The following is a 27,036-nucleotide window of genomic DNA, read 5'->3' as shown; positions in this document are numbered from 1 at the left end:
ACGGACGGACCAGGTAAAGGAGAAGATGCACCAAACAAGGGACCAGCTACTCTGAGATGCAAAACACTGGGAAAAATGGAGACAGACTGTCACGAGGATTGTGTGATGGGTCACCAACTTTCAACTATGAAAGACGGAATGTCAATTATGTGACTGTAGCCTCTACGATGACACGAGCAGCAATATCACAAAACCATAAACTGCTGTCTAAATACGCCACGGTCTGGCTGCTGTCCAATTCAGGTCTGTGCTGGTAGACTTTTTCCTTCTTACAAGCAAATAACACAATCTTCTCAGAAACAACTGACATTCAAATATGATTTCTGAATGTGAAATCCACTGAGTAATAATTCTTCACATACAGAATGTAGAAGACATAGCTCTTATCTACTTTCTGCAAAATACTAATCACCTGTATATCTACGTGAAAAATGGGCATTTGTGGCATGTCGCCTTCAAAATATCTCTGCGATTCGTCAGTACAAGTGAACTGAAGGTTCACACAGAAGTGCGGAGGAACCATTTGCCGATGTGTTTCTCAATGTTACCTATTACACTCTGCACACTTTTCAAGGGATAGGGTGCTCTCTTCTTTTAGCATAGGCCATTTCTCAAAGGTTTGTAATTCTTAGGAGTATCGTATTGTGATTATTGTGAAGTGCTGTGTCGAAATGTTAAATTATTTCACAGAGCGATCGTACGCCCCTTTTACCTGTGAAAGATGCACAACATTCCATTACTTTGTCACTGCTAAAATGATGTCTGCCCTGCCTGGTGTCAAGTACAAAGGTATGCTGCCACAATGGCTAATACCACAATTACAGAAATAGAGTGGAGAATTCATTTCACAACAAGACGGTGCCCCACCACACTTTCTTTCAGATGTTCTTGATTACCTCAATGCCAGACTGCCTCAGTATTGGATCCGACTCACTTTTTATTGTCATTCAGTTCTTCTTATGGGGTTGTGTCAATGACTGTGTGTTCCTTCCTCCACTACCACTTAATTTTTGGAGAGCTTCGACAAAACATAATTAATACAGTCACTAACTTTCAGTAGGTCATCGGAGAGTGTTTACGCAGACAAGGAAAAAAACATTCGCGGATTTCCCAGTTAAAAATACACTTTTCCCTGGGTGAAAATACACATTTTCCCAAGTGAAAAATCATATTTTCCTGAGTAAAAATACACTTTTTCCCAGATGAAAATACACTTTCTCCATGGTAAGTGACTGTACACTTTCCCTCCTAATTGTAAAACTTACCAATCCTTTGAATGATAAATGTTTTATATACTGGCATAGAACTTCCCAGCACTTTAAGAAACGAAACCCAGAAACGGAAAAAAAACGTGTTTCAGAAAGAACTTTGATGAGCAGGAACTTGTATGCTGCTTATTTTCATATTACAAAAGTAAAAACACGAATTTCACCAAACACAGCATGTTATTCCAAAGCTTTGAAACCAAGACTGCAATGCACTTTTGTCAGCCAATCATAGCTCATATCACATAATCTCGACAGCAAATGACAGCAGATATTCAGAGCATAAGACTCATGATGTAGACAGCTGACAGCGACATCACTGTTAAGTAGCACAAACACTCAAATAGGAAAAGTTAATAGTTTAAATTAATATAGATGTTGTATAGCTACTAGAAAAGTATAGCTTTCATATATAATACTGGTCTTTTTTGTGTGTGTTGCCCTTTAAGATACATCAAACAGAAATGTGCCACTAAAATTGTAAATAGTGATATAAATAGGACGAGGAATTCTGCCTTATGCAAAACACCTTTACAGTTTTGTTTTATCCATATTTCAGCACTTTTTCATGCTATCTTCAGTGGGCTATTTTATATTCTTAGTTTAAAATTGTTATTACATATTAACATTTAGAGAAACTTTTGATACAAAATATTTACAATTGTGAATGAATAATTGTTGTAAAATATTAAACATTATTTGCAGTGATTGTGTGCCCAGACTAGCTACCAACATAAATACCCAATAGCTTCATGTAAGGTATGTAAACTACTAATGCATACGTCCACTCTTTTGCCAATCAAGCTATAACTAGAACTTTAGACACGATGTAATAAACAACATACAATACATGAGGTTGTTAATACATATATCAACTGTTAACTGTAAACAAATAATGTATAATATTTTACAACAATTATTCATTCACAATTGTAAATATTTTGCACCAAAAGTTTCTGTAAATGTTAATATGTAACAACAATTTCACAGTAAGAAAATAAAATAACCCACTGAAGATTGCACAAAAAGTGCTGAAACATGTCTGGGTAAAACAAAACTGAAGAGATGTCTTGCATAAGGTGGAATTCCTCGACCTATTTTCATAGCCAGCATGGACATAAGAAGAATTGCAGCACCACAAGATGATTAATGATATAAATGTTTGGTCTCCTTGCCCAAAATTTTTCAAAGTGGCTGGTCCTCAAATTGTTAAGTTTCAAATTAGAGTCAAATGTTCCGCGATTTAAGAAATTCGGCACACGTAATCCATCTCCCATAAAAGGAAATTTGCTTTGAAAGTAACAGTTCTCAAACCACCACTCGCAATACCTTTCCCGTGACCTGTTAAAAATGTAAACAGCTGTGACATCACGTTCATACAAAGCAGTTTGTTGTTATGAAATATTGCACAGTCTTCATCCTAAAGCCTTTGGCATGTTTTGTTGTTAGCAGACACTTGTGTGTGCACTCTGTTTTTTGTTGTGAGGCATTTTCTTTGCAGTTTAAGTTTTATTTTGGTGTTTTTCTCACAATTATGTTTTGTTGCTGCAGCATTATTCTGCAGTTGTGAGCTAAACTGAAAATTCTTTGTTAGAGTATTGGTTCTTGCCAGTCAAAATTACAAATATTTAATTGAAAATTAAAACAATGAAAAATTCCTAGAATCCCAAAATTCCCAGGTTTTTCCCCAGATGGAAAAATTACTGCATTTATCCTCGATTTCCCGGCTGTCGCAGGACGCATACACCACAGTTATGCTGTACAAGCCAAGTTACTTTAACTTAACCAAGTTACTGAAACATAACCTATCACACAGTATGCTGCGAGACTTCACAAGGTCAATCAATGTTCCCTACCAATGGACAGGTAGATTGTGATAATCTCTGTTCTATCAGAATGGATAATCCTCACACCTGTTAATGACAGTCTCTTGCATACTATTTGCTCTAGGCCCCAAAACAAAAGCCTATGAGACTGAAGTCACCTCAAAATGTGGGGCTTTCGAATACCTATTCCACCAATGTTTTGTATCAATGTGCAGGTTAAGTCTAAAAGACTCTGAAGCACTACAAAGTAATTAAACAGAAAACAAAACATGCCTGATACTGGGCACACTACACTTGGAACTAACACTGCATGGTGACTGTAAAGGTGGCACATAAATCAAGTATCAATAATTTATGTTACAATAAAAAGCTGTACCGAAGACCCAGATTCACAGAGAATGGCTTCTCAAAGTTTACAATTAACAGTTCCTTCTGGCAGTTGATAAATTTCCAAAACAATAATTTTCACATAGTAACTAAGGAACTAAAACAACTAATTAACAAAAACTGATACTAAAACAGCCCAAAATAAACAAATGAGTTGTTTACCCTTCACAATCGACTAATGCCTAGCCCTAGTACAAGGTATTACTTCAGTAATGTTGCCAACCCTCTTACCTCACCATGGAAATTTTGGTCCAAAGTTGGTTATATAAGCAAAACCACACAATAAGTATAGCTAAAAAGTAACTTTGCCTGTTTTAAGGCCAGTCATTAAATTTACAAATAGGTGACAAAATTACTCAGCAGAAACTAACCTCTACAAAACTGTTGGAGATGTACGGCACTTTAAGATCTTGCTTGCTGAGTGTTTTCAGTTCCACAGCACACATGTTCACAAAGAACATTATGTGGTTATTTTCCACACTAAACTGTAAGAGAAGTTCAGAGTATAAACATGAGTGTAGTTGCAAACAGAACAGTACAAAACTGTTCCGCAAAATTTACAAAGAATCTTTTAGCAAGCAGTGGCAGACAGACACACACATATGAAACAAATCAGAGGCATATATTTGACAACACTTACTACAATGGCTGCCTTTTATGTATTTATAAAAAACAGTTGAAAAAGAACATTTTTTTGTACAAATCATTCTATTGTTGCTCAAAATACGTGTCTATAAAATTTATGCAGCTTTGCATTTGTTCGATCCAATTATGGAAACTTTTTTCCTCTCTGATGTTGATATCTTTGATAATGTGGTTTGGGAGGATTCAATAGCTTTCTGAGTAGATGGAAATCACTGTCCACGTAATTTTTTACTTACATAAAACAAACAAAAATAACTTTTTAGGTCATAATACAACTAAAGAGATGTAAATCTGATGTTTTTCTCTGTCAAATAATCAACTATTTGACATTTTGAGTCAGATGGCATTTCCGTGATAAAGAATGATGCAACATTTTAGGTGGTTTTCCCTATTTTAACTGACGACAAACAATATTGTTGTATACCATTCAGTGTTAACTTTTGTCCTCTAAAGAAATGTCAACGTAGCCCAGTATGACTAGAGAAATGAGTCGTCTCTCTCTCGGAAGTGCTTCACCAAGAAACTACTTTTGTTACTTTTATTAGGACAAACTTGACTGCTGCATACTTTCCAGCTCATACAAATATGACGGCTGACTAAAAAGTTCTCAGCCTCACCCAGAGATCACAGCACTACTTGCGTGATATTTTCCCCCTTATGTTGGTACACATGTTACAGACGCCATGTAACATTGCAAGTTGACTGTAGGCGGTCGTTTGAAGTAGTTGTGGTGTGTGTGGTGTTGAAAATGGAAAAAATTGAAAATTGTACAGTGATTAACTTATTCATAAAAGAAGGAGTAACACTGACCAAAATTCATTTGTGGCTTGTAAATATGCATAACGGCTCTGTACCTTCAATTTCCACTGTGAAGAAATGGGCTGCAGAGTTTAAACACGGCCTTGAAAGTGTCCAAGATAATTCACAAGGAAGACGTCCAAAAACTGCAAATGCACCAGAAATCAATGACAAAGTCCATGGTATGATTTTGGAAGACCGGCGTATAAAGGCGATTGAAATTGCTAATGCTCTAGGGATATCAAAGGAATGTGATGGTCACATCTTCCACTAGGAACTGAATATGAGAAACCTTTGTGCAAGATGGGTGCCACATTTGCTCACTGAGGATCAAAATTGCATTCACATTACACTTTCTGAAAAGTGCATGGTGCATTTTAAGAAAAACAGAAGTGACTTTTTGTGTTAACAGTCAAGACAGTGGATGAAAAATGGCTTTACCACTACACACCCACATCCAAACAGCAGACTATACAGTGAATGCAAGCTACAAAGATGGCAAGGACACAGCCATCGGAGGGAAAGGTCATAGTGTTGGTGTTCTGGAATGCAAAAGGAATTTTATTGATTGTCTGTCTTGAAAAATGTAAAACCATAACTGGAGAATACTGCACTCAACTTCTCACAATATTGGATGCAAGCAGTTGTGAAAACAAACAGCCTAAAGAAGAAAAAAAAATCATCTTCCATCAGGACAACGCACCTGCCCATGAAAGGGTCTTGCCAATGGGGAAATTGCAGGATTTGTTCTATCAAGTGCTGGAACATCCACCATATTCCCCAGATTTGGCTACCTCAAACTTCCATCTGTTCTCAAAACTGAAGACATTCCTCACTGGTCAGGTCTTTCTATCCAATGGAGAAGCCACTGTGGCTTTACATGGATACTTTGCAGCACTCTGGAAGAACACTACAGAGAGGGGATAGCAGCAAACTAACAATGCTGGATGAAATATACTCTTTGATAGCATAAACTGTCATATTCACTATCAGGCTCAGAGCTTTTCAGACGGCCCTTGTATAAGTGAGATGAGCCTCCTGCTACATGGTTGCTTATGAATTTTTCCTTTCCCAAGTCAAAATTTTTTAGCAATTTATTTCGCTAACTGACGCGAGTCTCATTTTTAAGCTTCGATCGTACTGCGCAACACCCACAGGGAACAGATATTTTTTCTGAAAGCAATCGATTACAAAAAGTTGAACAAAGCAATTTGAGGTATCACTGTAGAGTTAGGCTTTTATGCAAGTCTTTAAAGAAAATTCAGCAAAAACTTTTACACTTTTTGTCTACACAATTTTGTTAAACACTCACTGTAAACAAAGTAATCAGGCAAATTCAAAGTTTCCATTGTTTCAACATTAAAAACGAGAAGTTTTAAACCATAGTCATGTCACATCTCAACAGCACTACATAGTGGTGATTTGCAAAACCTTAAAAAGGAGACGAATTTGTTCTGCAAATGGTAAAGGAATGAGTCAGTGACAGACACTTTGCCAGAGTTCACTTCTGTGTTAACTTCCCCATACTCTCGAATTTACCTCTGCAGTACTCTAAAACTTCCTTCCCAGACCTGCGGTGAGCTGAAACTGGATTTGTGGTACACATCATGTGGGTACATGACTTCTCACCCCTAGATGAGTTCAATCCACCTGCTTATTGTTGTTTCCATTTCTTAACTGGACTGAAATACAAGCAATAATCAGTTCACACAGACAATGTATGTGAATGGTACAGTAATAGATGAAAAATACACAGCTAATATTAAAACTCAATCTATTATTATTTCTGAAAATACTATGTACATCTACATTTATACTCAGAAAGCTATCTTGCACTGTGTGGCAGAGAGTTCACAGTGCACAGAAAGAACTGCTGTCAGCCAGAATGAAATTTCACTCTGCAGAGCGGAGTGTGTGCCGATTTGAAACTTCCTCGCAGATTAAAACTGACTACTGGACCAGAACTTGCATCTGTGGCCTTTACTTTTCACAGGAAAGTCCTCTACCATTTGAGGTATCCACCAGCAAGTTTCGACGGTGCACACTCTGCTGCAGAGGAATTTTTTTTTAAACAATCCCCTAGAATGTGGCTGAGCCATTTCTCCACAACATTCTTTCTTCCGGCAGTGCTCATCTTGCAAGGTATGGAGTGTAACTTCTGTGAAGTATGGAAGGTGCGAGAAGCAGTAGTGGTGGAAGTAAAGCTATAAGGTCAGGTTGTGACTCAGGCTTGGATAGCTCTGTCGGTAGTTTTGAGCGCGCGTGCGCACACACACACACACACACACACACACACACACATACACACACACACACAAAAACCACGCTGTGCTAAAAAATTCATGAAAATATACATGAATCAGTAATTGAAAAATTTAAACTAAAACCACATTGCACAATAGTAGTGACAACGTATTAGGTACCAAATGATTGAAATGGAGTCACACCATACTCAACAAGCTTGTGACAACGCATTGCTACATGACTTTAACATGTACACAGCCAGATTCTAATTAAGGCTTTTGAAATGTACAAGTACCACAGGCATTGCACACAACCGTTCCAATGGAATCAAAGTTGGCAAAAATTCTGTCATATTGAGCATGTGAAACATATTACAAATATAAGAGTCTTAGGATCAGGTTTGCTAATATCATCCAGAACATCATATTCAATAAACTATGCATTGCAAAGAAAGTCACACCCAGGTACATACAAGCCAGGTTTCACAGCAGGTTAAGGACTGAAAAAGTGCTAAAGTGTACACGAAAATGTGAGGTTGTGATTATGAGAAGTGAAATAAGGGACTTGTTCATCAAAAGAGAAAGAAAATTGTTATGAGTTGTATAGATAACATTTTGAGATAGCAGAGCTTTTAGCTTCTTTAATGTTAGCAGAGCTTTTAACTTTTTTAATGTTTCATTTTTAATCTTCATCTTTTTTTTTTTTTTAAGGGACAATCTTAACAAAGTAGCTAGTGAAACAACACTAAAACATGATCGTAAAATTTGAAAGTTGATGGGGCACTCTGTGGGTTTTAATACAGGTAGTGAACAGAAATTTAGTTTTTATCAGAAAGTGTAAATCTGACAAACATTAGCTTCAGTGAACAGGGAAAAATGATTTTAAGCAAAGTTTTGAAATATAATTAGAGTACTAAAATTAATGGTACAGTCATAAAAGCTACTATTGTGAATGTGAAGTATGCAATTGACACTCAAAAGTCTTAAAAGATTGAACAAAGTAGGACTGTAGTAGCATTGTTAATAGTGAATGTATTAGACCCTCTAATTAATAATTGTAATGAAAAGGCGATAGTCGACAGGTTCGATAACAATGATGAAGAGACCATCATTATGAAAGCTGTCAAAAAAAAACTCAGCGATTATAGAGGAAAAATCTGAACATATAACTAACTTTTGATGAACATAAGACTATAAGAATTGGTAGGGACATAACCTCCGTAGCACAGAAAAAACTAAGTGAAAAGCTAAATTTATATAAAGAGAACTATTTCCACCTAGACAAACACTTCCAGTTTGGAAGTTAGGAGGCAAGGTACTGGCAGAAGTAAAGTTGTGAGGACGTGGCGTGAGTCGTGCTTGGATAGCTCAGTTGGTAGAGCACTTGCCCGCGAAAGCAAAGGTCCCGAGTTCGAGTCACGGTCCGGCACACAGTTTTAATCTGCCAGGAAGTTTTATATCAGCACACACTCTGCTGCACAGTGAAAATCTCATTCTGGATAAATAAATTTGTTCGCCATATCACAGAAAAATTAGTTCAAGAGTAGCATCAATTTTTAGGAAATCTAAAATATGGTTTCATTCTCAACTATAAATAACCCTGGGCATTTTTTAACTAACAGTATTGACAGAAGAAGTTTTTATCGCAAATCAGGCGTGAATAAAATTAAATGTACAGACACTTATTCCTGTTATGGGGGTCAGAAAGGAAGACGACTTGAAATTAGGCTTGATGAATACATGGCCTTGGATAGGTGAGATATAGTTGAAAAATTTAGCTTCGCTGCCCACATGGTGTTCCGTCCTTGCTGTAACAAAGCTGAAATGTGCAGATTTATACACCTCCTGGAACACACTGAGATTTTTTTGCCATGGGAAGTCATCTCAACAAGCAGGTGGTGAAGAGAAGCAACGATTTTTGGGAGCTTTTTGATGGCCACCTACTTGTAGGCAGAAGGCATTATGACCTGTAACATAGCAGGTGGATCCTTTCCACCAGGTATGTTTCTCCCCCGCCCTCCCCCCTATTGTTTTGCAAATATCTTCAATATTATAATTTATATGACATGTGCACAGTACCAACAATCTTGAATATTAACTCAGGGCTCAGCCAACTTAACTTTAGTATCTGTTAGTTTTTGTTATTTAGAATCCATAAGTGTAATTAGTTTACCTAATAAACATGCTAATTATGAAACATCAGTAAATTCAAATTTCTTTATCACTTTTCACTTTTAAACATACACCTGATTACTGACTTCCTGGTAAAGTAGATGAAAAAGATATATAAATAAGCAAAGTAGTCTCACAACCAATGGTGAAAACATGTTAGCAACTCTTGTACTCATTTAGTTTCAGAGTGATTAGATTCCTTACCAAAAACATTGTTAGTGAAATAAAATTGCATATATAGGTAAAGTAGTCAGTGTAATTTAACAGAAATTATCATTACATCTGGAAGTTCACATTCAAATGAATCTTCTTCCACTCTTCAGTTACACGGAAATGTAAATCTTTAATTGTAATGTATGAGAATCCAGTAAACAACAATAGATAAGGGCAGGTCTAATTACTGTAAATCTACATTAGAAGCTTGTAGGAAGCCATTTTAGATCAATCTGTGATGAGTTTGAAAGGAGTAGGACCTATGGCCCTCCGATAAGGTGAAATGTACCACATTTGAAGTTTCATCTGCAAATCACAAGTTGGAAAATGCATTGGGATTTATCTAAATTTCGTTTCCGAGAGTTCGTTCCACAATTCAATGACTGTTTTTAATGCTCAACTATGAACTTGTAATTATTTTTGTGAACTGTGTTAATCTTCTAATAATAGATAACGCTAATTCATACAATAGGATAAGAATATCAACAGTATTACTTCCCAGAGTTACTTGCTGTGAACATCATTTTCATATTGATATGATAGTTAGACTTCAAGGACAGTGATTTTAGAACTTTATTCAATGACTGTGTTCACTGTGTACGTTTACTGCATGTGAACTTTTGCGAACAGTTCCATTGGTAATAGGTTGCTGCACTATAACATCGTACTATTGGACATCAGTTGAATGCAGTATGTTGCTATCCAGTTACCTGTACTGTTAATTATAATACACGAAACTCAATCTGGACATAAACAGCAGTTCATTCAACATCTCAGTACAAATAAAATGTTTGAACTGAAAATCTGGTGCAGTCTAAATTATTGACAATAGCTTACTTTCAACCACCAACTTTTCTGCCAGATTCGATTGAGGGGCAGCTACTGATGGCATACTTGTACAGGTAATGCCTCTGCTACAGTCTCAGGGTGGGTGTAGCATGCCTAACAATTCTCCTTTTTCTACAACGCCTAGGAATTCACCAAGTAAGAACAAAATTTATTACTACTTGAGGGTGTTGTCTATTTTATAATTTTTTCCTGTTATTTTGTGTGTTATGTTTTTAATGCCAATTTCATCCAATACATTTTGAGTTAACCTCTTACTAGTTCACTAGGCACTATGTGTAAATCCAGGATTGACACAAGTTTCCACAAGCAAAATTTACTGATTTCCAGACAAGTTTTAACATTTTTTCCTGAAAATTTTGAGAGCTCAAGGTTGAGTAAAGATGTAGGTTGACAAAAAAATGTAAGGAGTTCTGTATTTTTAAATGTGAGCAAACATCTTAACAACTAACATCAACATCTTTTGTAATGCACTGTTTTTAGATGGAGAAAGCAAGCCAAATAGTATGTGTGTTTCATTAACACCACTGATGTTATTTTATTTTAATATAACGAAACACATTTGATGACAAAAATATGCATTTCCTTGGAGTCACAAGTCGGATTTAAAATATCTTCACTGATATCAGAAATAACCTCAGAAAAAAGTAGGTCTCCTGAAAGAACTGTATGAGGTGGGGAAGAGTTGTGTAAACCAACACTACAGGTGACAACCAATAAAATATTGATTCTGCTACATTCATTATTGTCAGTTATTACCCACTGTGTTATGTCTATTATTAGAGGAATTGTGTGTCTGCCTGCTTAGCTGAGTGGTAACGTGCTTGCCTACCACGCAGCCGGCCCGAGTTCGATTCCCAGCCAGGTTGGAGATTTTCTCTGCTCGTGGACTGGGTGTTGTGCTGCCATCATCATTTCATGATCACTGACATGCAAGTTGCCTAATATGGCATCACCTGAACGAAGGCTTGAAACCTGACAGCTGAACTTCCCCGGAAGGGGCCTCCTGACCATCAATGCCACACAATCATCTCATTTTACAGGTATTGTGTGATTTTTCTTTCGAAAAATATACGAGTACGTAGTGTACAAACCCCCAGCGACTGGTACAATTTTCTTCTTCTTATAGTCCATACTATATAATTATGAACTACTTTCAAAGTGCAAAAATGTACTAGAATATATAAAATGTCTCATCGCCCCCCCCCCCCCCCCCCTTTCTCCTTCAAATTTCTCTGACAAGTTTGAAAGTCCCCAATTTTCAGAACTTGTGGCAACCCTGAAATATTTTCTTTTCTAAAATTAAGGCACTGCAGTTCAAATGACATTATTACATTAATTAATGTAGGTACATTATTTTAATAGATGGCACTGTAATGATAATCAGGGAGTGTACTGGTTACTCTAAGCTTTAATCAAGGTATAACATTCATGAAAAAAGTTTTACAGTATTTTCAATCATTTTCCGCATTTATTCAGTGAATTAATATTTTTCCTCTAATTCAATGTTATCTGTAACATTTTAACATGTAGTTTGGTTTATATAAAAAATACCAAAAAATTTTAATTGTAATATAGGTTACTTGGTTTTCAGTTTTTAAATTTTAATATCGATTTTATATACAAATTGAATTGGTAATTCTGTGTCGATATTAGTGGTATATAGGCCACTGCTCCCCCTGAATGACATAAGCTGTGGCTGCTTGTACTGCTCTGTAAACAACAGTTTCATTTAGTATCTGGCTATGTACACGTTAAAACCATATGATGCCGTATGTTGTCACATGCTTGTTGTGTCTACAGATCTTGGTTTAAATGGTATGTTACCAAATATGTTGTCACAGTACTTTACAATGAGGTTTCATTTTACATTTTTCGATCACTGATTCCTGTATGTTTTCTTCTATTTTTTTTTTTTTTTTTTTTTAGCACTGACAGTACCTATTCGATAGCTGAAACCTAGATCTGCAATAAAATACACATTGGATTTGTGACCGATTGTTGGATTCCCTTTCCTCGTTTGAAATGTACCACAGTTGCTGCACACAACTGTTCTAATGGAATCAAACTTGGACAACACGAGTAATTTCATGATATATGTGTCAGCAGCACAAAATTATATCCTGTCTTCCTCTTTGTTTGAGACACAACCAAACTCAATCTCCAGTGTCACAAATTACTGCCAGTAACACTGCTGTCTATTCCACCTGAGTGATGACGGGTAAATATCAAAATTTTCAATATTTTAAAATATTTGTTACATTTATGTTTCAACATATTTTCCTTTGTTTTACATGGAGTTGATAAGAATTGTGACAAGGCACAGCATCACATTCATTTGAGTTGGACCCTTGCCAGGCCAAAATCCAGCATCCACAAAAAATTGGGGCCACTTCTTGAGATACCCAGTGTTTCTACTTCGACTGACACAAGAGTAATATTGTGTTTATTAAATAACAAGATTTTCACCAGGAAACTGTCTGTGTTATGATATTCAGTTCATGTGACTACTGATTTTAACCTGCAGCCAATGGTTCCGCAGTGGTATTGGAAAACCATTAAAACATGCCTGCTGGCCAAAATGGATAGTGGAATAAATTTAATATTGTACTATAGACAGTCAGGCAGCAAACATTTAGTTGTTTCATTTATCCCATGTTCTGTATTGTAAAAAGGAAACGGGAAAAAAAATAATTATTCACTGTTAACAAGCTTTGTAATGTGATGTAAGAAAATGTTAGTCCTTATCTGTCGGACAAAAAAACACAAAATCACTCACCGTATTGCAGAAAATGGTGAAGTAAGCAATTGTTTGTAATATAAATTTATAAACTATGATTAAATTTGAGGAAAAATATTTTAGCACTGAGTGGTCTTATATTCCCAATAAAATTATTCATTTCACAAAATGAAAAATGTATGAAAATTGAAATGAAGGAAAATGAGAGAGTTGAATTTTTACCATGATGCAGGGAATATGTTATAAGCAATTTACCGTAGAATTAATGGCAACTGTTTCGACTCATAAAAATTAGAAAATATTTTTTTTTACTTCAAGGGATTAGATGTTCTCGGACATAGTTGTTCTTTCATACCAAATAACATGAATGAACCTGCTATTCTAAAAAGTAAAAAGAGCAAAAGAAACTATAACACATTCAAGACAATTTGTTTTAGAGACAAATTCCTTATGTTTTTGATGTCCTGCAGCTTGTACACTCATGTTCAGAAAAAAACGGAACATCTTGAATGACTAGAGATAGGACATTTATATTCACAGGACATGCACGTTAGTATGTTCTGCAGAAATGATTAGCATTCTAGTCTACTTGGTTCAGTTGCCTGTTGCCTAGAAGGCACAGCATCTGCCGTGGGCCCTCATCACTTGTTCCACACATGATGGCATCAATGCACATAAGGCGCAAATGGCATCCTATGGTGTAGCCATCCACACTGCATTCCCTGGCTACAAGTGTGGTGGGCACTGGGTCACAGCGTTGCACCTGTCGTTTTGCCATATCCCTCAAATTTTCAATTGCCGACAAGTCTGGTGGGCCAGGGCAAAAGGCTCAAGTCCTGTGACATCAAGCAAGCACGTGTTCGTGCAGCAACATGTGGTCATACATTGTCTTACTGAAAAATTGTGTCTGGGGCGTCATGCAGGAAGGGTACGGTTGCAGGTCGCAAGGGGTTACACTGGTCACAATGCCATGGACACGCACCAACTGTGATATCCAGTTGTGCCCAACAGCACCCCACCTCATAAGGCCTCGAGTTGGCGCCGCATGTCCTTTGCGAATGCAGTCTCTGTGATGCCACTCCCCATCTGTGGTGAACCAAATTGCAGCCATCATTTTCAAACAAACTGAATGTGTATTTGTCCAAAAATACTATCTGATACAATTCCTGACCGCAGGGACGCCATTCCATTCACCACTGCCACCTAGAATGTTTCTGCACATTCATCAAAGGTGGGCAAAGAATTGGATGACGTGCACGTAACCCATGCTGCAACAGACAGCGGCGGACTGTCATACCGATAGTGTACAATGTGTTACACTGATCCACTGTTGTGCCAGAGCCAAGGAAGACACGGATCTGTCCTACAATGCCATTTGGTTGAAGCGTCGATCTTGACTGGTGGTGGTCTGGGTGGTGGGACCTGACCCATCTCATCGTGTTCTATGGCCTTCCGTGAACCATTCTGAGCACACCCATTGCACTGCCAAAATGTTTCGTCCCACACAAGCAGCATCACATTATCTCATGCCGATAATGCACCCTCTTTCAATCTCACTGAATTGACGATACGTTTGTGCATACTTTTGCGAGACATCCTGGACGTCTGTTCGAGTCACATCGATCCAATCATCAGCTTCGCTTTATGGCAACAATGGGAGCCACAGGCACATTTTACTAGTATGTGGTGTTGTGCCATGATATCGATGTTGACCTGGAACCCATGGGCCGGCATGGTTCAAATGCTATCGTTTCTGCAGAACATACTAATGTACAAGTCCTGTGAATATTAACATCCTATCTCTAGTCATTCTGTTTTTTCTGAACATGAGTGTACCAATGAAGTCCAATGCACACACATTCACTGAAACTTCAGAAAACATTCTTCTTCTTCCTCTTCTTCCCAACACCTCCCTGTTGGGGCAGGATAGGCTTTTTGAGATGAAGCATGCCATTTGTTCTGATCTAATGCTTTCTGTGGATTTAGGCATCTTAATCTAATATCCAAATTTACAGTGCCAGCCACCATAATTTAGGATTCCATGCTGTCTCTGGCCTTCAACAGTGAGCCGATGGGCTGAGATGATGACTGAGCTGGGTGGTTCATGTGCAGTGTGCCCATACAAACTCAATCTTCATTCCTGCATCTTCACACTGATTGGGGCCACTCCAGCTAGATGTCAAATCACCATATTGTTTATACAGTTGGGCACAGAAATGCCTAATGACCTTTTCGGCATCCGCATTTCCACAACGTGTAATAAGTGCTCAGCACTTTTAAGTGTGGGCAAACACTTGATACCACATAATACAACTGGCCTCACCATCGAGTGGTATATCATTGATTTTAGGTGGGTACATATCTTATCATAAACACCACCAGTGATGTCTCCGAATCACTTCCAGGTCACTACGGTTCTTGCTCACCAGTCCTCCTCCACATCGTCTTAACACTGTTGTCGAGAATATTGGCATCAAAACATCTACCTCAGTGAGAGGAGCTCAATTAATTTTTACAGTTCCCAGAGATGGAGTCATTCCAAGGTACTCAGTCTTGTTGCTGTTCAAATAGAGGTCCAATCTTTACAGATGATCCTGCCCCATTTGGACTCTAGTTTTGAGATCTTTCCTGGTATCAACTGCAAGCATCAAATTGTCAGCACATAGCTCTATGCGTGGTACACAATTCTGTAGGCTTCACATGACGATATCCATTACGATAACAAAAAGCAACAGAGACAGAGAAGTTGTCACTCAGTCCTGCAAACCACCACACCTGCCTGGTGCTATTATACAGCAATTTTATCAAGCTTATGATCACGAAGAGTATACCGAATCACCTGAAATTGTACTCAATCGAATGCCTTCTCAATATTGAGAAAAGCAAGATGTAATGACCTCCTTTTTTGCACAAAATTTCTCTATCAGCTGGCGCACAGCTAATATTGCGTCTATCATGCCATATCCCTTCACACAGCAACATTGATTTATTGAGAGCTGGTGTATGTATCAGAGCCTGTTGTCAAGGATACTTACAAACATCTCCATAGCAGGTGTCACTCATAATTTAAGGTTCTGAGGCAGAGCCACCCTAAAATATATATTAAAATAAATTTCTGAATAACGTAATACAGAATTTAAATTATCAGAATGCAGTTCTCATATTTCCCACGCAGATTTAAATAGAGCTGGTCAATGTTTTTGGAACTGTTGATATGTGATATCATGCGATGTTTTTCAAATAGGTAGTGGCTAGTCTTATGGCTGCACCTAGAAATGTCACTTAGCTCTGCGTAGCAGAGGTCCGTGTGGCTTCCTCGGAGTACAGCTCTAATTGGTATCCCGAAGGCTCTAGTGTTTCAGTCTACGGGTGACTTACCAACCTGCACAAAATTTTCACATTCCAACCCAGCACGTTGAGTTGAGTGAACATTAATCCAGTAGTGAAAACTCCACTATTTTGTGATCATGCCATTTGTTCGTGTGCTGCTGCTCAAAAGTCGCCGTGAGATGAACAGTAGCAAGTGGAGTGTATCGAGTTGGCAGAATCTATTAGCCGCCTTCCACTGCCTGTTATTAGTTTTGAATTTTATGTTATTATTTGGTGAAGTGCAACCAGTGGTATTTTACTGCCTAGTGGGCGCTAACGCCCCACTTACCTGCCCTGGAGATTAGCGTAATTTTTGTGGCAGTGTACTTTTCCTCGTCTTGCCAATGCTGTCCAGCATGACATGTAGTTCGACAGCCTCCTTGATTGCAGTGTGGATTGTGGTTTCTTTTGTCTACCTTGGTTATAGCAGTTCCTTCTGCCTTTCGATATCATAAACACTGGATTCTGAAGACGCAGTGCTGTGCGTTACTTCGCCCTCGCTTGAATTATTCCATTGTTGTACTGGTTATCACACGTTAGGTGGAGTTGGTAAGAGGATTGATCGGCGTTTAAACTGTTCCTATATTGAGTTGCCATCCTGTTAGGTGAGCGTAACTCTTGGCTGCCTGTCTCACCGCTTACGCAGCTGTAGAGACTTGTCTCAGGTCGATCCCTGGAGCACTGTCTGTGGACCACTCCCTTTTTTATTTGGTCTGATTGTGTCAATTGTTTAAAAATAATATTTGTTTAAATTATTCCTATTGCTTGTGGCCTTCAGCCGACAAATAATTTGAATTCTTTCTTAATAAAGCCTTCAGCCGTCAGTGTAGCTTGTGTTTCAGTCACTTTTTTTAAAATGACTGTTTTTAAGAAATTATTTCCTTAAATAAAGTGTGTGTGTTTACTTTGCAACCAACAGTAACTGATTAGGCCCCGTCCATACCATAACCTGCCTTCCCTAAGTCCCACATTTCAGTGGCAGCAGAGCATGGTTACTATTGTAATAATGCCATTATAGTTACCGTTGGTTCAAATTTTAACTGTATCAGTTTTACACGATTTTTGTCTTTGCTATTTGGTTGTTTCAGGTGAGCAATTCTAATGGTGCTCAGGCAGTGCCCCGGTATCGGCCTGTTGAGGAAGGACCACCTCATTTATGAGCTGGCGATAAGTTGCCAACCTATTGACGGTAGTGTCTCAGACTTAGCCGCCCGTTTGCGTGCTACCATTCTTCAGCTGGTTGACGTCACGCCAGATGTTGTGGGTGAGACAGAAACAGCCATTGAGTTTTTGTGTAAGGCTGTTAGGGGCCTTGAGGACACCATTAGCTTGTTGGAAGACACTCAACCTAGTGGCACTCAGTCAGAGAGAGGGTGGGCACAGTTAGTACATTTATCCAACCAGATAGTGGATTTAAGGACATTAAAGTTAGAGGATCGTTATAAGGAATCAACTGCTCAATTGGGGTCCTTGATTAATGAATTGCAGTTTAAGATTACATGTTTAGAGCTTGATGGGAAGAGAACTGGGGAGCAGGACTTGCTGTCTTTAGGGGGGTGCGTGAGCCAGCCTGGGAATGATGCACTTATGTCTACCGAGAGATTAGATGCAGTGTTTGCTAAATTGCCTAATCCTCTGGTGCATCTCTTTTGGGACATCACAGAAGTAGTGATAGACCAACTCGAGCAAATTGAAAGGTTATTATGGTTGTTCGTTCGCCTTGAGCAACACCCTGATGCCTTTAGTGTTTTGCATCAAGTAGTTTTGTTGCTATTGTATCAGTTAGCTAGAGGGGAATTGAGGACCCTCATTCCAGAGCATGACAGAGGGGTTTTCCTTGTGGTGGTTGAGGGAGCTTGTAATTAACGAAAGATTGGCCATGAGATTTCGCAAACAGCTCAAGTGTCGCTATATTTGGCAGTTACAGTAAGATAAAGAGGAGTTACAGCAATATGTGGACAGAGTCAAGACGGCCTTCTTGGCCTTGTTAGTCGACTTGCCAGAACACAAGTTAGTTTCTATTGTTCTGGGGGGAATGCAAGCAGCAGATAAGTCGCACTTTGTTTTTTGTGGTCGTCCCTCCAACTGGGAAGAACTTTGTGCTGCAGCTGTAGCGATATCTGCGTTACCGCTCGCGGACAATCCATACCATGAAGTTAAGATTCACCCAATGGGCATTATCAAGGACAACTCCAGGTTATTTACATCAGCTGAGTTTGCTAAAAGGGAACCACGGCGTTGCTTCAGGTGCGGTCAGACAGGTCATTTAGTTCGTTCTTGCGTTCAAGCACATGCACCCAGATAATAAATGACACTGGGCTGGGCAGTGACCTCAGGATCGAGCCTTTAAACCTTGGGGTGCCCATGTCGTTGCTCGATCATCACCTCCCCTGCTTTATATTTGTTCTCCAGTAGGTGGTGAACCTATTTGTGCCCTTTTGGATTCTGGTAGCTCCTTTTCGTTGTTGAGCTTGGAATGGTTTCTTGAATTTGGTCATCTTACGAGACTTAAGTCGGTCCCTTCTTCGGTGCAGAGATGTCGGGTTGCCAATGGCCAGGTGTTGCCTCTGCATGGTTGGGTCTGAGGGAGTATCTCGTTTGGGGATTTCTCCTGGCCCTTTGGCCTTGGTTAAGAAGCTGCCGGCTGATTTGATTTTGGAATGTGATTTTATCAGTAAAACTGGTATTGTCTTGGATTATTCTGGAAACACCTTCTTCTTTAAGTTCGCTTCTGCTCAGAAGTTTGGGTTCTGTGAATGTGCCCAGCATAAGGTGCATCGAAATGCCGGCATGCTGGCTGTTGATGGAAAGGTTAATGAGTCTGATCTTCTCATCTGTCTCACAGCAGGCCTTTGAACTTGGAGATTTGTTACAGAGGTTCCCCGAGCTTCTCTGCGATCGACTGGGGGTTACTAATTTTCCTGAATACCATATTCATCTGTCTGACCATATTCCCGTCATGCAGAGCCCATATCGTCACTCACTGCCTAAGACAAAGATACTAAGAGGAAAGATCTCTAAGATGCTCGAGCAAGGTGTTATTATGCCTTCTACATATGCTTATGCTTCCCCCATATTCCCTGCTCCTAAGGATCTGGGGCAAGATTTTCGGCCTGTTGTTGACTACTGGCGCCTGAACACCATAGTTGTCTTCGACTCTGTTCCTTTACCTGATCTTCATAACTCTTTTACTTGGTTTGCCAGCACTAATTGGTTCACTGTGCTCGATCTGAATCGAGCCTATTTTATCAGATTTCCTTAGCCGAAGAATGTAAATACGCTACAGCATTTTGTACTGATTGGAATCTGAGTTTAACATGGTTCCCTTTGGTTTGGCTACTGGCGCAGCCATTCTCACTCGTTTGCTGGATAATATTCTTGGAGACTTGAAATTAGTCTGTGTTTATAATTACTTGGACAACTGGGTGATCCATAGCTGTTCATTTCAGGAGCATTTGGAACATATCCAGCAAGTCATTGCTAATCTGCAAGGGGCCGGTTTGACTGTTAAACCCAGTAAGTTGACATTAGCCAGGCAGCAGATATCCTTAGTATGAGGCAAGAACGTTCCCACTGACCAGGAGCTGACTAAGGATTTGAGAGCTCTTCCGCTGCCTGCTGATAAACATGGGATTGTTAGGTACGTAGGTGTGGCAAATTATTTTAGACATTTTGTCCCTAATTTTGCTCAGTTGGCAGCTCCTTTAAATGAACTGCATCAAAAAGGGGTGTGTGTTTTGAATGGGGGCCTGCCCAAGAGGCCACATTTGAGCACATTAAGACAGCTATAGCCAACCCTCCCATTCTAGGGTGCCCGATTTTAATAAAAAATTTATTGTACAAACTGATGCGTCTAGGGCGGGTATTTCGGCCATCCTCTACAGGAGTCTGAGGGTCAAAGGCAGCCATTAGCGTACGCGACTCGCCGGTTGACCAGTACCAAACTTAAATATTCTGTTTACGAATGTGAGGCATTGGCTGTCTTGTTCACGATGGAGAAGTATCGCTATTTCAGCTAGAAACTGACAATCAAGCATTGAGCTGTGTGCTAGCAAGGCCACATAAAACTGGCTGTATCGCCAGGTGGGCAGTACGCATTTCAGCATTTCAATTCGAGGTGAAGAATAATTAGAGGCACCGAGAATGCGTTCGCAGATGTCCTTAACCGTGTATTTACTGAACAACCATCTAATGAGGACACCCAAGAAGCTGCAGCATGCAATCTTAGTTGCATCATGTTAGGCAATATTCCTCATTTGTTTAGTGACATTGCCAACCACCAGGATCAGGACCCCACTTGGGGGCCGGTTAAGAAACGGCTTTCAGTGGGTGAGCATTTGGATGAACTCATTGTCAGGAAGAGTATTTTGTGTAAAAGAGTGGGACGTGCCAAGGAGGTAATCAATGAGTCTTTAGGAGTAAACCAGGACACCAGGTGTGTGTCTGTGATTTTCCCGGGAGGGAGGTGCGTATTAGAAACCTTGGTAAGTTCACCCCGTTTCCTGGGTCCCTGTACTATTATGCGTATCTTAGGCCCAGTTAATCTTCTGGTTAAAGACAATCACACCGGTAAGCAATACCGGGTCCATCTTAATCAAATCAAGTTTGGTTAGGCCACTTGCACTTGCTGGGTTACCCCCGGACTGGTGTTTCAGGGGAGGGGGTTGATCTGTGTGCGGCTCGCGTTGGTACCGTTGGTAGGTTGGCATCGTGTAATAGGGATCGTGGCGTCTTGTTTTCTTCTTCTGTTTACTGGCACCACTCCGTATGCTAGTGTTGTCTGTCCGTGAGGGGCAGCAGCAGTGTTTATTGATATCTATTACCAGTGCTATCTTTGGAAGGACATGAAGTGTTTTCCGGGTCATGTGCATTGGTAGTTCAGTTGGGACGGAGGAGCAGAGAGGTTAGGCAGCTTGAGGACATGCTGGGACCGCTGGTGGCAAGCTGGCATTGCAGGATCGAGGGGCTGTAGTTATGAGGGCCACAACCCCATTGTCCACCGGACCCAGCATTGAGTTGAGTGAACATTAATCCAGTAGTGAAACCTCCACTATTTTGTGATCACGCCATTTGTTCGTGTGTTGCTGCTCAAGGGTCGCCGTGAGATGAACAGCAGCAAGTAGAGCGTGTTGAGTTGGTGGAATCTATTAGCTGTCTTCCACCGCCTGTTATTAGTTTTGAATTTTGTGTTATTATTTAGTGAAGTGCAACCAGTGGTATTTTCCTGCCTAGTGGCCGCTAACGCCCCAGTTACCTGCCCTGGAGGTTAGTGTACTTTTGTGGCAGTGTACTTTTCCTCACCTTGCCGATGCTGTCCAGCATGAAGTGTAGTTCGACAGCCTCCTTGATTGCAGTGTGGATTGTGGTTTGTTTTGTCTACCTTGGGTGTAGTGGCTCCTTCTGCCTTCCGATGTTTTAAACAGTGGATTCTGAAGACGCAGTGCTGTGTGTCACTTCGTCCTCGCTTGAATTATTCCATCATTGTACTGGTTATCACACATTAGGTTGAGTTAGTAAGAGAATTGATTGGCGTTTAAACTGTCCCTAGTTTGAGTTGCCATCCTGTTAGCTGAGCGTAACTCTTGGCTGCCTGTCTCGCTGCTTATGCAGCTGTAGGGACTTTTCTCAGATCGATCCTTGGATCACTCTCTGTGGATCACTCCCCTTTTTATTTGGTCTGATTGTGTCAATTGTTTAAAAATAATATTTGTTTAAATTATTCCTATTGCTTGTGGCCTTCAGCCGACAAATAATTTGAATTCTTGCATAATAAAGCCTTCAGCCGTCAGCGTAGTTTGTGTTACAGTCATTTTTTAATGATTGTTTTAAAAATTATTTTGGTATCTTTGACGTATAATTGTCTTCCTCATGTGAAATTCAGGCCTTCAGTCGTTAATTGTTCTGAAGTATTGCTTTTGGCCTTCAGCCGACAAATAATTTTGAATTCTTTCTTTATAAGGCCTTCAGCCATCAGTGTAGCTTGTGTTACAGTCAATCTTTTTCAAATGATTGTTTTAAAAAACTTATTTCCTAAAATAAAGTGTGTTTACTGTGCAACCAACAGTAACTAATTAGGCCCCGCCCACACCTTTTCCTGCTTTCCCTAAGTCCCACATTTCAATAGTGTAGGCTGTTTAATGAAGAAAGGACAAATGTTCATGATGAAGTACAATCTGGATGGCCTACAGCCATGAATGAAGGCTCGACACAAAAAGTTGATGAGGCAATTCGCTAAAATAGACCCTTTTATACTGACGAACAGCATCAGATATTTCCACAAGTTTCACGATCAGTAGCTTATCACACTGTTATCAACAAAATTCACTACCAAAAAGTTGTGCAAGATGAAAAAATGTTAACAGAAGAACCTAAAACAAAGTGAATGGCACATTCTTTGTCCATTTTGGAGTGCTATTACACGGAAGGTGATGAGTTCTTGAGTCACACTGTAACCAGTGATGAAACATGGATTGCGCACTACACTCCAGAGAATAACCATCAATACAGTGAGTGGCATCATTCAAACTCCCCAATGAAACCATGAAAATTCAAACGAGAATCTTCAACATGGAAAATCATCGCCATGGTGTTTTGGGACCAGAAAGGCATCCCTCTGTTAGACTTTTTGCCAAGGGAAATGACTATAAATACTAATACGAACTTTGAAACATTATTAAAGCTTAGGCGCACGCTGTTCAAAATCACCAGCAGGGACTGCTCTCTAGCTGTGTCATTCTGCTTCATGACAATGCTCGGCCTCATGTTGCGGCAAGAATAAAGACATGACTGCACAAGTTTCATTGGGAATTACTGGTTCATCTGCCATACCACCCTGACTTAGCACCATCAGATTTTCATCTGTTTCCAAAATCCAAAACTGAAGGAATTTCTTGATGGAAAGCACTTGGAAAATTATTACACAATGAAAAAAATTGTTGCTAACTGGTTTGACGGTCAGGCAGCAGCATTCTTTGATGCTTGGATCCAAAAGCTGGTGCAAATGGCTTGACAAATGTTTAAATGTTCTTTGATGACTAAATTGAAAAAAGGAAAATGTGCTCACTGTAGTTTGTGATACAATCTTCTTTCACAAATAAAGTTTCTCTTACTCTATTGCAAATAGGTTCTCACTTTAAAAATGACCCTCACACAATTTACCGTAGATTGCACAAGATTTGTTTTGAGAACAAAATGTTGACAGAAACACAAAATGAAATGTTTCTCTATATGTATAATCCTTGAAAAGTGCTTTTGGTTCCAATGGATTTCTGATTTGTGTACACGGGTAGAGTCTGTACTACCACTCTTCTTCTTAAAATTGCTCAGCTGGAGATGTGAAATTATCAAATACACAATTATATGACAGTTGTAGCAAATTAATAACGAGACTGGAACACCTGATACAGAAAAAGAATTGAATAGACATATTTGAATATCTAGGAGATTATGTCTGTGAGTTTTAAAGTGGACTGACTGGACAAATCTAGACATGGAAAGGCAGATGCCAGACAGAGATTTATTGAAAGAATCTTAAGGAAGTAAGAAAGTGTAATTCGTGCACAAAACATTATTCAAGTGCTCTAATTACTGCTTAGCATTACTTTTGTGTAAAGCTCAAGAATTAGCATGTGTCTGTATGACACAAATAATACTGATTAAATTTAAATAAAAGATGTGTGACTGGTAGTTTAAGGAACAATTTACAGTTCTTGAACCCAACAGAACATTATTTTAATAGTTATACTAAATCTAAATCCATTGTGTGACCAGATTCAGACTGAAAGAAGAACAAGAAGTAAATGTAATGCAACTGGCAATTAGTGGTGGTTGGTGGTTGTTGGGATGTTTAAGGGGGACTAAACAGCTAAGGTCATCAGTCCCCCATTCCAAAAACAAGCGAGACAAAGTCGCAGAGCAGATAAAACCCCAAGGGGAAGGAGACTGCCCCCCCCCCCCTGCGGTCGGCGACTCCCGTAGTCATGGAGGTAAATGAGATGCAGAAGTCGTCGGCATACAAAGAAGGAGACACCGACGACCCCACTGCTGCAGCCAGACCATTAATGGCCACCAGAAATAAGGAGACGCTCAACACTGAGCCCTGCGGGACCCCATTTTCCTGTATATAAGATGAACTAGAGGTGGCACCGACTTGCACCCGGAAAGAGCGGCACAATAAAAAGGTTTGAAGAAAAGCCGGGAGCCGACCACGAAGACCCCACTCATGCAACGTGGCGAGGATGTGATGCCGCCATGTGGTGTCATACGCCTTCCACAGATCGAAAAATACAGCAACGAGATGCTGACGTCGGGCAAAGGCCGTACGGACTGCAGATTCCAGCCGCACCAAATTGTCCGTGGCAGACCGGCCCCGACGAAAGCCACCCTGGGATGGAGAGAGGAGACTGCGCGACTCAAGGACCCAACACAAACGCCGCCCCACCATACGTTCGAGCAATTTGCACAAAACGTTGGTGAGGGTAATGGGACGATAGCTGCCCACCGCCTGTGGGTCCGCACCGGGCTTCAAGATGGGGACAATAACACCCTCTCGCCATTGCGACGGGAACACGCCTTCGCTCCAAATGCGATTAAATATCGCGAGAATGTGTCTCTGGCAGTCCCTGGAGAGATGCTTCAGCATCTGCGCGTGGATGCAGTCTGGGCCTGGTGCTGTATCAGGGCAATCGGCGAGGGCAGCGAGGAATTCCCTCTCGCTGAAAGGAGCATTGTATGTTTCAGAACGACGCGTGTGGAATGAGAACGGCGTCTGCTCGGCTCGCTCCTTTAGAGAGCGAAAGGCGGGGGGATAGGATGTAGTCACAGAGCTCTGAGTAAAGTGCGCGGCAAGCCGTTCAGCAATGGCGGCAGCGTCCGTGCAGACAGCGCCGTCCAAGGAGAGTCCAGGGACACCCATAGGGGTCTGGTATCCGTAAATCCGCCGGATCCGGGACCCCACGAGCGAGGGGGAGACATGGGAGCCCAAGGATGAGACATATCTATCCCAGCACTCCTGCTTACGCCGTGCAATAAGACGACGGGCGAAGGCACGGAGCCTCTTAAAGGTGATGAGGGTCTCAAGAGACGGGTGCCGCCTATGACGCTGGAGAGCCCGCCGACGGTCGCGAATAGCCTCAGCAACCTCCGGCGACCACCAGGGTACAGCCCTCCTCCGAGGGTGGCCAGAAGAACGGGGGATGGCAGCCTCGGCCGCTGAAATGATGGACGTGGTTAAAACACGCACCACCTCGTCAATGTCACCCTGTGGGGGAGACTCAATGGTTGCAGCGGAAGTAAAAGCCGGCCAGTCAGCCCTGTGGAGAGCCCAGCAGGGCAAGCGCCCAGAAGAATGACACTGGGGCAGTGACAAATAGATGGGAAAATGGTCACTACCACACAGGTCAGGATGCACTCTCCAGTGGAGGGATGGGACAAGTCCAGGGCTGCAAATAGAGAGATCGATGGCCGAGAACGAGCCATGGGCCACACTGAAATGCGTGGGAGCACCGGTGTTCAAGAGGCTAAGGTCGAGCTGAGCCAACACATGCTTCACGGCCCGACCGCGGTCATCGGAGACAGGCCCACCCCATAGAGGGTTGTGGGCATTGAAATCGCCCAGCAGCAAAAAAGGTGGCGGCAGTTGGGCTATCAGAGCAGCCAGGACATGCTGCGCGACAGCACCATCAGGTGGAAGGTAAATACTGCAGACGGTAATAGCCTGTGGCGTCCACACCCGAACAGCGACAGCCTCTAAAGCTGTTTGTAGAGGTACAAACTCACTGTGAAGAGAGTTAAGGACATATATGCAGACGCCACCAGACACCCTTTCATAAGCTGCCCGGTTCTTAAAATAACCCCGATAGCCACGGAGGGCGGGGGTTCGCATTGCTGGAAACCAAGTTTCCTGCAGAGCAATGCAAAGGAAAGGATGACGGCTGATAAGTTGGCGGAGCTCAGCTAGATGGTGGAAGAAACCGCTGCAGTTCCACTGGAGGATGGTATTAGCCATGGATGGGAAAGGCGTGAAGGGATTGGGGAGGCAGATTACGCCTCCGGGGCCCCTGCTGCTACTGAGTCACCACCTGGACAACAGCTATCTATTGCATCCGAGGGACTGGCGAGATCCATGTCCTCAGTGGACGCCAGAATCTCCACCTCATCCTCAGACGCAGAGCTTGTAGGAAGCGGTGGAATGGGTGCCACCGCAATGTCGGTAGCCTTGGGGAGTCTCTTCTTCTTCTGCTTCTCGCACTGCGCCTTGGGTGGTTCAGGCTGGGAGGGCGTCACTGGGTCAGTCTCAGGGACAGACGATGACCGTGTGTCTCGACGACCAGGGACTGGCGGTTGTTTGAGCCACTTGTGGCTGTCGGCTTTGGAACCGGTCGGAACGTGCGAAGGGAGGTCCCCAAGGGACCCCTTTCTTACGAGAGTAGCCGAAGAAGTCTTACGCTTCTCCAGCTGGGAAGGGGGGACTGATGTCCCCGATGGTTGGGGGGGGTGTTGCTCCTGAAGTAGATGGAGCAGGAGCAACAGGA

At 41.0% G+C, this 27,036-nt stretch overlaps 1 protein-coding gene across 5 annotated transcripts in view; it reads right to left on the bottom strand.

Moving 5' to 3' along the window:
* The window catches only part of LOC124716946 (repetitive proline-rich cell wall protein 2-like), a 129,427-nt gene that overhangs the window by 25,349 nt on the left and 77,042 nt on the right, over window positions 1-27,036 (bottom strand). For 2 of the 5 annotated variants that reach the window (XR_007005680.1, XR_007005683.1), the window contains exon 6: window positions 3,850-6,603. The gene's annotated coding sequence lies outside the window, so the exon portion shown is untranslated. The remainder of the gene's footprint in view (window positions 1-3,849; window positions 6,604-27,036) is intronic. The other 3 variants (XR_007005681.1, XR_007005685.1, XR_007005684.1) reach the window with 2 other exon arrangements.

The sequence above is a fragment of the Schistocerca piceifrons genome, chromosome 9 (assembly GCF_021461385.2).
Source record: "Schistocerca piceifrons isolate TAMUIC-IGC-003096 chromosome 9, iqSchPice1.1, whole genome shotgun sequence".
In the NCBI taxonomy this organism is placed as follows: domain Eukaryota; kingdom Metazoa; phylum Arthropoda; class Insecta; order Orthoptera; family Acrididae; genus Schistocerca; species Schistocerca piceifrons.
Note: the sequence above shows the minus strand (reverse complement) of the source record. Positions and strands in the feature narration are given on the sequence as shown.